The sequence below is a fragment of the Arachis ipaensis genome, chromosome B6 (assembly GCF_059453495.1).
Source record: "Arachis ipaensis isolate K30076 ecotype BB chromosome B6, ASM5945349v1, whole genome shotgun sequence".
Lineage (NCBI taxonomy): Eukaryota > Viridiplantae > Streptophyta > Magnoliopsida > Fabales > Fabaceae > Arachis > Arachis ipaensis.
This window is the reverse complement of record NC_142441.1, coordinates 15,263,407-15,274,848: the sequence shown is the minus strand read 5'-3', so window position 1 is coordinate 15,274,848 and position 11,442 is coordinate 15,263,407.

Genomic DNA, 11,442 nt, shown 5'->3' with positions numbered 1-11,442 from the left:
AAGACAAAATTGAGTTTCTAAGTTGTGAATTCTAATTAAAAAAAATATCTCCATATCTATAAGAAATACATATTTATTAATGAATCCATATTTTTTCTTGGAAACATTAATTAGATAACAAAATTTGAACCCTTCATTTATTAATTAGATAACAAAATTAAATAGGCTCATTCTTAATTGTTCTTTATTAATTGTTCCACACCCTTATAATTCATTAAATTTGAACCATTCATTTATTATATTTTATTTAAATAATTTAAATTTAAAGAGGTAATCTGTTAATTAGGTTAACTATTTTTTTTTAAATTTTAAATATTTTTATAATTTTTAGATATTGGGCTGAAGTCTAAAACAAAAAAAAATAGTATACAAATATTAAAAATAACATGTCTTTACTCTTACCAAAAAAAAGTAACTAGACTTTAAAATTAAAATAAAAATAAATAATACATAAAAAATAAATTAAAAATTCATTCACCAAACCCAAAAAAAGGATATATTAGAATCCTAAAAAATAATATTAAATATATATTATGTATATATATTAAAATTTAAATAAATTTTATTTTGTGTAAAACAAAATTATAATATTAAATATGAACACAATGATAAAAGATTTTGTGTTATATAAATTTAATTAAAAAATTATATATACTCACATAAAAAGCAAACAAACATATAACAATTTTATTTTGTGTGAAATAAAATTATAATATTAAATATGAACACAATAATAAAAAAATTTGTATTATATAAATTTAATTAAAAAAATATATTCACGTAAAAAGCAAACAAACGCATAATAATTTTTAACACAATGATAAAAGATTTTATATTATATAAATCTAATTAAAAAAATATATACTCATGTAAAAAGTAAATAAACATATAATAAATTTATTTTGTGTGAAAAAATTATAATATTAAATATAAACACAATGATAAAAGATTTTGTATTATATAAATTAATTAAAAAAACATATATACTTATGTAAAAAGTAAATAATAATAATAATAATAATAATAATAATAATAATAATAATAATAATAATAATAATAATAATAATCTCATTTGTTATTTATCCAAAACTAAATGTAGCTTCTCAAATATAAATGAAATTATTAGGTTGCGTATGGACGATAGACTAATACTGAGAGAAAGACTGAAAGATAAAACTTGAAAGACGCGCGATAGAGGCTACATAATTTTTTGTATTGAATTAAGTGTAAAATGTATCAGATTGAGTTATGTCTCAATATCTTTTTTATTTAAGATAAATATAAAAACAAAAACAAACATAAATAGTTAAATATATTTTTTTTTTCTATAGAGATATTTTAATATTTTAAAATTATAATATAAAATTTTAAACATAATTAAACAATTTTAATTTTAAAGGAGTATTTTATTATTTTTAAGATTAATTCAAAAAGACTATTTTAATATCTTAAAAATTAAATATAAGAGTATTTTAATATTTTTTATATTATTTTAAATTTTTAATTCCTAATACAATTAAATAATATGAATTGGTTCTTATAAAATTACTTTAGTATTTTAGCAACATTCAAAAGTTGTTGTGTTCTTATAAAAATTAATTACAAGGGTATTTTAGTTTTTATTTAAAGTTTAAATTTATAATTTTTAATATAATTAAAAAATATTTATTCTCAACGAGTATTTTAATTTTTATTCTAAAAGGTATTTTAATTTATTTTTAAGATTGTTTCTATTTTAATATTAAATTAATATTTTTAATTTTTAATGCAATCAAAGAATTTCAAATAATCCTATAAGTGTAATTTAGTATTTTAAAATTAATGCGTAAAATATATTTTAGTACTTTAAAGAGTAAATGATTAAATTAATTCTTAAAAGATCACTCGTTCTCTAATTTAGTTTTCGAAAAAAATTTTTAATCAAATTTGTCTTTTAAAGATTTTAAATTAATCATGTTAGTTATTTCGTCACTTTCATGGTTAACGGCAATAGATTTTATTAATGTAGTACGTTAAATAACATAACAACACACACCTAATAGTCCTAATTGACTATTAACATTATTACTTAATGAAGTTAGATCAAATGAACCCCAAATTGAAAAATTCCAATACCTCAAGTTCTCTCCTTAATTAAACTTTGATTTGATCAAATTTCATAAATTTATAATGTTAATAGTCAATTAAGATTCTTATGCTTTGTTTGATTTTAAAAACAGAATAAGATAAGACGCTGAGAATTAGACAGAAAGGACAGAGACACACAAATTAGTGTTCTTGTATTTTGTTTGGTGATAAATTACAATAAATTATAAAAGTCTAATTTATTATAATTTTTTTCATTCAAAAAATTTAGGAAGAAAAATATAATAATAAGAGTTATAACTATAAAAAATTAATAAGAATAATGAAAAAAATAAAAAATAAGTTGTGCCTCTTGTTAATGTCTCTGTGTCTTTTCCGGTTAGATGAACACAAAATACACTAATTTAGTGTCTCTTGACACAATGTCTCTATCCATGTCTCATCTGTCAAACACGATTTTGTGTTTCTGTATTTCTGTCTCAATGTCTCGTGCCTATAAACAAACGCACCCTTAGGTAGGGGTGTTCGCGGTGCGGTTTGTTCGGTTTTAAAGGAAAAAGCTATCCGATCCGAACACTTAATTTATGTGCAGTGCGGTTTGGATTGGATGAAATTTTTTTGGAAATCCGATCCGATCCGATCTGATTACAAGCGATTTGGATCGGTTTGGATTTACGGTTTTTCAAATAAAAAAATTAAATACATATAACAAGTCTCAACATCAAATTTTAAATAATCAACAATGACATAACAAGTTTTAACAATATCTTAAAAAAACTAACGATAACATAACAATAGAAATAAAATTATAGGTTAGTTAAAATAAATAAATAAATAACATTTTGAACATAAAATATTTATTAAATAATAATAATACATGAATAATAGAAAAATGTATAACAAATTGAACATGTTATAAGTATAATTGTAAATATAATAATAAAATAATAATATTATAACACATTGTGCGGTTTGGATTGGATTGGATCGGTTATGAAAAGTAGATCCGAAATCCGATCCAATCCAGCGGTTTGCAAAAAATAGAATCCAATCAAATCCGAATTAGTGCGGTTTTAATCAGTTTTCGGTTTGGATCGAATTGGATGAGCGGTTTAATTTGGATCGGTTTGGATTTGAACACCCCTACCCTTAGGTGTGTGTTGTGGTGTCACTTAACGTGTCACATTAGCAAATTTTGATCCATCAACAAAGAAGGTGACAAAATGACTACTATGACTAATTTAAAATCTTTAAAGAACGAGTTTGATTAAAAAAATTTCGAAAACCAATTTGAAAAAGAGTGATTTTTAAAAGACTTTGACCATTTACTCGTACTTTAAATATGAACTACAAAAATATTTTTTGTTTTTAAACTAATACTATAAGAATCTTTTAGTCTCTTACAAGTTAAATAGAATCTTTGAAAAAAACTTTAAATTTTGAGTTAATAGTCAAAATCGTCCCTGAAAGATACTCCGATCCCCGAAAGATACACGACTTGGTCACGTTAGTCTTTCCGTCAGTTGGATGATGACGTATCACGTTAAGTGTCACGTGACATGATAACGTAGTGGGTTAATGCCACGTGGCACAAGATGATTGGTTGACGTGTCAGATCAGTGACACCTGGCATGCCACGTGTCACTTGACATGTAAAAAAGTTATTTATAATCAAAATAGTTCTTGAAAGTTCAGACGTAAGTCATTTTCATTCCTAAAATTTTAAAAATTAATCAAATTAGTCCTTATATAATTTTTTTAATTATTTTTTCTTTATGATATTAAATTTAAAATATTTTTTGATCCAACTAATTTTAATAGAAATATAATTGACAAACAAAAAATTAGTAATTGTATCTTTTGTAACACCCTAACTATCAAAATCACTCTTCCGACTGCACCACTCTGATAGCTCGGATTACAACGACTCTTAAAATATTTAGTACTAAAATATGAGCCTGTTTAAAATTGAAACTGAATATTCAAAACATACATCCATACATTACAATACAGATTACAATACTTACAAATAATATATATATATATATATATATATATATATATATATATATATATATATATATATATATATATATATATATATATCATACCAATATACAAACTTCACATATTAAAACTCCTATCCCTCTTACAAAAATTGCTAGAAATAAAGGCAAGAGAAAAATAAAAACTAAGATAATATAAAATAATGTTGAATAAACAGAAAATGAATATAACTCTTCTGAAACTTCGTCGCCCATATCCTGAAAAGGGAAAAACTTGTAAGGGAGTGAGAACATCGTCCTCAAAAGGGTTCACACTATATGGTTATAGAATTGCTATAATAAGATACGAAAATAAAACCGTTTTTAAAGTACAGTGATTAATAATCACCTTATGCTTCTTTTCAAAACCAAAGATTTAATATTCAAAATCCGAAAATCCTTTCTAAAGGGAAAGCTGTTAATTTCTCAGAAATCCAAAAGTCTTCTTAAAAGTTTTTCTTAGACAGCAGGAATGACCAAACTGTTTCAAGTATAGGTTCATTAAGTCTATGCTGAACCAGTTTAGTTTTTCATAATTTTCTAAACCAAAAACACACACCAAGCACCGCTTTCGGCACATCTCATAACCAACCATGGCCCTAGACCCAAACAATTCAAACAACAGCCAATCCAACCAATTTTCAGTCACAAACACAAGTATGAATGTTCAAGCACAATCAAGCAGTTACATCAAGTAGAGCAGTTAGCAATTAGACATAATTATACACATAGGCAAACCAATTATAATATGCACACCCAAACAATGTCACATAGATGCATATGATGAATGTCTGTCCTATGGCTGATGAGTCTCATCTGTCGGTTGTCAAGCCAGCTCGACAAGTCCGATTTGCTAAACCTTTGAACTGTCCCCCAGCGCGCATCCCCATGAGTCTATATATATATATATATATATATCAAATCTCTCAATGGGGGTACTGTTCATATGCTGGGTCGAGCTGTCCGATCCGGGATGATTAGCGACAAAGCGATCGACCTCTTCAGGTCAAACCATCCGACCTCTTCTCAAAGAGCTCCTATATATAAATTTAATTAAAAAATATATATATTCACGTAAAAAGCAAATAAACGCATAATAATTTTTAACACAATGATAAAAGATTTTATATTATATAAATTAATTAAAAAAATATATACTCATGTAAAAAGCAAATAAACATATAATAGTTTGATGGTTATCAGTGGCTAAGAGAAGGAGGGTTGAATCTTAGCCCCTTTTTGCTTAGTAACACTTACTGCCCTTTTAAAATGCTTAAGGAGATATTTCAGCTTTTTGTCTCGTCACTAGTCAAGAGACTTTTTTTTTGTCTCGTAACCAATGAGGAGATATTTTTCAATTTTGTCTCCTTCGAACAGAATCAGAATTTGAGTAGAGTAGAGAGAGATAATCACACCCAGATATATCCTGATTCAGCTGCTAAGTTCAGTACAGCCTATATCCAGTCTCCATCACAACAATGACAGAATTTCACTATAATCAAACAGATTACAGACACCAATTCTCCCTAGGAACTACCCTTCCTATCCGGGACAAGTCTAGAATCGATCCCCAATCCTGAACTTGACTTGGTCACCTACCAAGCTTTCAACTGCTAAGTGCTAACCCAACTTGCAAGGGGATTCTCACAGAATCATGAAACACAACACAGATGTACAAAGGACCTCTAGGACATCTATGACTTTTTCTTTTAATTTTGTATACTCTGCCTTTTTCCACTCTATGGCTTTTTCTTACAAACCTCATTGTTTGCCTTTTTCCATGAGACTTAAGACAGACAAAACTAAACAGAAAAATACAAAATGAAAAACATTGAAGGAGAAGAACTTCTGTTAGCTTGGGTAGCTATGAGAACTCTGTGTTTTTCACTCTTTTCTCCTTGCTTTAAGCCCTGACTGTTCTCCCTTATTTATAGAAGGGGAAGCCTCTAAGGTTGAAACTGTTGAACCGAGCCAACTTCTTCTTCTTCATGCAAAAACCGGTTCGGCCAAAGTGAGGAGAAAGGAAACCGAATGCTATAACCAACATGTAATTACCTCTGTGTCATCCCTTCTCACCAAGATCCATCAATCCGGGCCTTCTATCTTGACTTGCTCTCCAAGAAAGATTCCTAGCCCTTAATGAGTCCTTGATTGCTTGACAGCTTCCTCCTGCTCTTATCTTCTGCCTCATCCTCCACGTAGCTACAGTAGCTACCTTCTATAGTGTTTGAGCAAAAGTAGAGACGAGTCATGCTTCCAAGGGATCTTCTTCCTTTGGCCGAAATGGATTTCTTCTATTTTTGGTTATGGAAGGCTTGAGACTTCTTCACCACACCTTACCTTTAGTGGCAAAGATCTCAGCCACACCATACTGTAGATTTTTTTTTACTGCCATCATCACAGTTGCCTCTTTCTTGTTACTAGCTTCTCTGATAGCTTGCTTCATCCCTCCTTTCCTGCTAGACAAGACCGAAAGAGAGAGGAGAGAGAACGGAGAAAAGCTTGCAATGTAATTAAAGAAGAAAATAAAATAAAATGAGTTAAGTTTACTTACTCATGCTTAGTTTATGCTTCATTCTTCTGATTACTTGCTTCTACCATTTTCTTCTCTGACAGTGTGGTGACCAAATACAAAGAGAGAAAAGAGAGAGAAGAAAGAAAACTTTCAATGTAATTGAAGAATGAAATTAAAAATGAGTTAACCACTTCTCTTTCCCATACCTTGTAACGTGTAGAGCATTAAAAGTAATCAAATCAATGAATTCTTTCTCTCTCATGCTACCAAGGCACTTAATTAAATTTGAATTCTATCACCCATAGAGAATGGCATCCGTGGAAGGCATGCTTTCAATTAGAATTTGGATTCCACCAAGGTAAATGGATAACGAAACATGCTTGAGATCCTTGGACTTCATTTTCTGATTTATCAACTTTAGTTTATGGGCTTTTGATTTGGGCTTAACTCACTCTCAAAATTTAGCCACTTATATTTGAATTAATTTTGCCTAAGGCTGATTTTTCTTTAATGATCCATTTGGGCTAATTTAGTTTTTTTTATTTCAAAGCACACCCACTTATATTAATTTTGCACATGGCTTGATTAATAACAAGTGGGACTCATATTGCCTTTTGACCTAATATAAAATCTGCATACTAACAAACACATTAAACAACCTATTGGAAGCAAATAACAATTTAATAATTTAATAATATTTGATCATCAAATTAGATATTAGTTTTCCAAACTCAATAATCTCTCCTTTGATGACAAACATTATTAAAGCTGAATTGAAAAAGGATTAGGATTAGAAAATTTATTTGATAATTTGGCCGAATCCTCTCCCTTTCAATTGTTCAAAATGCTCTCCTTTAATGTGTGCCTGATTAACACAATATTCAATAATGCAAAGAATGTGTATAAGCTCCAAAAGATTCCCAAAAGATAAAAATTTCAAGAATTTTGGATCCTTTAAGACCGAGCCATATTTTCACAAGAAAATACTTTTCAAACACATTAATAAAATCCATAGTCCAGTCAGCACACTTGCATTTGAGTAAATAAATTTATCAATGATAATCAAAACTCAAGTCGAAATCAATCCACTAACACAAAGTGCTCAAAACAGAGCCAGATCAGAGCATAAAACAGAGCAAAACATGTCAACAAATGAAACATAACAGAGGAAAACAGGGCAACAAATCAATGAAACATAACAGTTTCAATTCAGCCATTTTTTCTCTTCTCCCCCTTTTGTCATCAAGGAAGGACCCTGCAAAAAATGGAGAAAAAGCAATGCAGTTCATAATGATTCAAGACAGATGAAAATAGTTCCACTGAGTCAAATATACAGGGAGCAAAATAACAGAGCATTTAGCAGCAGCAATAGGGAGCAAGCTTAGGCATCAGAATTTTCTTCATTAGATTCCAGAACATCATCTTCTTTCTCGAAAGGAGCTATGTCCTCATCAACTGAATCCAAATGCTTTAAGAGCAAGTTTACCCTTTCATGAGATTTTAGCCAAGCCTTTTTATTTTGCAATGCAAGCTTTCTAGCTTTTTTGCTGGATTTTACAATTTGCTTGGTCATGGTAGCAAACTCCAAGAGAACATCTTTACCTTTATCATGTTGATACACCACCACCACCTTTGATCGTGGATACTTTATTCTCAACAGGCTCATTACTCAAATCAACATTAAATTGCTCAAGCAAGTCAAAAACATACCATATGGCAAGTTACTCCTTTTATCACTTTTCACACAGCCCCGTAAATGACGAATCATAAAGTAAGCTAAAGATATGGGAATGGAGTTCAAAACAGCATAAAGAACAAGGGTTGTCACAAATAGCTATCCTCTTATATGATCCGCTTTTTAGGAGTAAAAGAACTGTCATTAATGCTAGGAACAAACCTTCTCTTTTAAAGCAAAATCATTAATGAAAATAGTTTTTAAAAATTAATTTATTATTATTATTATTTATTTTTTTAAAAAAAACATGACAATTGAAAAAACAAGTCATGAGGAATGACAAAAGATTAAAACTGACATGACTTGAAATGGAGTAAAGTGATGGCATGTTGAAAAATTAATTTTAAAAATTAAAAGAGTTTTATGATGTAAAGATAATGAGTCCATATCATGTGAACAAAGTTTGTCTTACATAGGCCCAAAAGATGGTTACAACATGCTGGGCAATAGGGCACAGTTCTCCATGTTTAATCCACAAATTTTTCTGGGCTTTATACAAGTTCAGTCTCTCCCTATCTCATCGCACAACCAGATTTGTCTCTTCCTTACCTACGAGACAAAACCAAACAGAATTAGAAAATTCACAATTTATCAACAGAATTCAATTCTAACATTCTCAAACTGTTTCTTAAAGAACAGAATCTGTCTTCACACAAGGGTTTAGTAAAAATGTCTGCAAGTTGTTCTTCAGATTTTACAAATTGAATATCAATAGTTTTCTTTTGCACATGTTCTCTAATAAAATGATATCTCACTTCAATGTGCTTGGTTCTAGAGTGCAGAACGAGATTTTTTGAAATGTTTATTGCACTCATATTGTCACAAAATAAGGGTATGCTATTGATTTTCAATTTGTAATCCTCCAATTGAGTTTTCAACCAAATTAATTGTGAACAACACGCAGAGGTAGATATATATTCAATTTCGGCTGTGGATAGAACAATTGTGACTTGTTTCTTGCTTGACCACATGTTAAGTGAGCTTACAAGGAAGCAACACATTCCGGAGGTGCTCCTTCTATCCACCCGATCTCCCACATAATCTGCATCACAAAACCCTACTGCATAAAAGTCATTAGTTCTAGGATACCATAAGCCATAATCACAAGTTCCCTTAATGTATCTAATGATTCTTTTTACGGCTGAAAGATTGGATTCTTTTGGGTGAGATTGAAATCTTGAACATACACCCACACTTTGAACAGTATCTGGTCTAGAGGATGTAAGATACATGAGTGAGCCAATCATTCCTCTATACCGTGTTTCATCCACATCTTTACCATTTTCATCTTTTTCAAATTTAGTGTTTGGATGCATTGGAGTTTCCATAGATTTGGAATTTTCTAGGCCAAATTTCTTGATTAATTCTTTAGCATATTTTTCTTGGTGAATAAAAATATCACTAGGAGTTTGTTTAATTTGGAGACCAAGAAAGAATATTAGTTCTCCCATTAAACTCATTTCAAACTCACTAGTCATGAGTTTTCCAAACTCTTCACACAAGGATTCATTGGCCGATCCAAACACTATATCATCCACATAAACTTGAACAAGAAGAATATTATCATTTGATACTTTTATAAAAAGAGTAGTATCGTTGGTTCCCCTTTGAAATTGGTTTTCCAACAAGAAGGCACTAAGCCTTTCATACCAAGCTCTTGGAGCTTGCCTTAGGCCATAAAGAGCCTTTGAAAGCTTATAAACATGATTTGGAAATTCCTTTCTTTCAAAACCGGGGGTTGGGCCACAAATACCTCTCTATCTATAAATCCATTAAGGAAAGCACATTTGACATCCATTTGGAACATTTTAAACCCCTTGTGGGCAGCATATGCAAGAAGCAACCTAATTGCTTCCATTCTTGCTACCGGGGTAAAAGACTCATCAAAATCTATACAATCTTCTTGATCGTAACTTTGGGCCACTAATCTAGCCTTGTTACGAACAACGTTTCCATCCTCTCCCAATTTATTTTTAAAAATCCACTTAGTACCCATTACCTTCTTATCATTCGGATGAGGTACAAGTGTCTAAACCTCATTTTTTTAAAATTGGGCAAGTTCTTCTTCCATGGCTTTGACCCAAGTGGGGTCTTCAAGAGCTTGTTTCACATTGTGAGGTTCTATTTGGGACAGAAAAGTAACATTGCTTGGCTCGGCTTGCTTCTTGGATGAGGATCTTGTGGTTGCTCCTTGAGAAGGGTCACCTATGATAAAATCATGAGGATAACCTTTCATGGACTTCCATTCTCTAGGTTTTCGGAGTAAGGTTGAGCTTTGATGAGCTTCAGTAATCTAATTTGTTCCGGAATCTCTGGCAGGCTCAGGAGACAAAACTGAAATGTCTCCTCTATCCAGATGAGACAAAACTGGACGAACAGGTTCTTCACTTCGGATAGCATTGGGATTTTCTTGACTTGGTTGATGACTTGTTTCTGCTTCACTACCTGTATAGTCATCTAAAGGGGCACTGGGAATTGAATTAGTATCACAAAAAGACACGTGTATGGATTCCTCTATGGTTCTATGTTCCTTGAGGTAAATTCTAAATGCTTTGCTAGTGGTAGAGTATCCAACAAACATTCCTTCGTAGGATTTTGGATCAAATTTGCCCAGATTTTCTTTATTGTTAAGTACAAAGCATTTGCATTCAAAAATGTGGAAATACTTAAGATTTGGTGGGGTTCCTTTCCATAGCTCATAAGGTGTTTTCTTTAAACCCTTCCTAATGATAGTCCTATTCAAAATATAACAAGCTGTATTTATAGTTTCAGTCCACAAAAATTTTGGAACATCATTTTCACAAAGCAAAGCCCTAGTCATCTCTTGAAGGATTCTATTCCTCCTTTCAACTACCCCATTTTGTTGAGGAGTTCTAGGACATGAAAAGTTATGTGCAATTCCAAAATCATCACAAAATTTTTCAAAATCTTGATTTTCAAATTCTTTTCCATGATCACTTCTCAAGTGGGCAATTTTTAAATCTTTTTCATTTTGAATTCTTTTACAAAGGGTTGAAAAAGCATCTTAAATATTATAATTTTATTTATTATTTATCTTTTAT